This window comes from Physeter macrocephalus, chromosome 11, assembly GCF_002837175.3.
Source record: "Physeter macrocephalus isolate SW-GA chromosome 11, ASM283717v5, whole genome shotgun sequence".
NCBI classification, from domain to species: Eukaryota; Metazoa; Chordata; class Mammalia; order Artiodactyla; family Physeteridae; genus Physeter; species Physeter macrocephalus.
The window spans coordinates 155,471,084-155,472,509 of NC_041224.1; positions in this window are offsets into that span (position 1 = coordinate 155,471,084).

Here is a 1,426-nt window from a genome sequence, read left to right on the forward strand (position 1 = left end):
CAGACCTACTAGAGAATGGACTTGAGGATACGGGGAGGGAGAAGGGTAAGCTGGGACGAAGTGAGAGAGTGGCATGGACATATATACACTACCAAATGTAAAATAGATAGCTAGTGGGAAGCAGCTGCATAGCACAGGGGGATCAGCTCGGTGCTTTTTGACCACCTAGAGGGGTGGGATGGAGGGTGGGAGGGAGGGAGATGCAAGAGGGAAGAGATATGGGAACATGTGTATATGTATAACTGATTCACTTTGTTATAAAGCAGAAACTAACACACCATTGTAAAGCAATTATACTCCAATAAAGATGTTAAAAAGAAAAAAGATCTGAACTGGCACCTCATCAAAGAAGGTATACAGATGGCAAATAAGCATATGAAAAGATGCTCCATGTCACATGTTATTAGAGAATCACAAATTAAAACGATGAGATATAACTCCACACCTATTAGAATGGCCAAAATCCAAAACAATGGCCACACCCAGTCCTGGTGAGGATGTGGAGAAACAGGAAGTCTCATGTAGTGCTGGGGGGAATGCAAAATGGTACAGCTTCTCGGAAGACAGTTTGGTGGTTTCTTACAAAGCTAGACATACTCTCACCATACAATCCAGCAGTTGCCCTCCTTGGTATTTACCAAATGAGTTGAAAACATATGTCCACCCAAAAGTTTATAGCAGCTTTATTCACCATTGCCAAAAACTGACAGCAATCCAGATGTCCTTCAGTGGGCAAATGGATAAACAAACTGCGGTACATCCTGACAGTGGAATATTATTTAGCAATAAAAAGAAATGAGCTCTCAATCCATGAAAAGACATGGAGGAGCCTTAAATGCATATTACTAACTGAAAGAAGCCGGTGTGAAAAGGCTACATATATATAGTTTCAGTTATAAGACATTCTGAAAAAGGCAAAAGAGACAGTGAAAAGATCAGTGGTTGCCAGGGGTTCAGGGAGGAGGTGGGGAGAGATGAATAGGTGAGCCCTGGGTATGATTAGGGTGGTAAAACTATTCTGTATGATATTGTAATGGTGTACACATGACATTATACAATTGTCAACACTCAAAGTACTGGCACTTCCCTGGCGGTCCAGTGGTTAAGACTCTGTGTTCCCAATACAGAGGGCACAGGTTCGATCCCTGGCTGGGGAGCTAAGATCCCGAATGCTGCACCGCGAGGCCAAAAAATGAAAAAAAAAACCCCAAAACAGAAAAACCCCCAAAACTCTAAGTACTGTACAAACTAAGTACTGTACAAACTAAGTACTGTACTGTGAAACTAAGAGCTTTAGCTAATAATAATATATCAGGGGCTTCCCCGGTGGTGCAGTGGTTGAGAGTCCGCCTGCCGATGCAGGGGACGCGGGTTTGTGCCCCGGTCCCGGAAGATCCCACATGCCGCGGAGCGGCTGGGCCCGTGA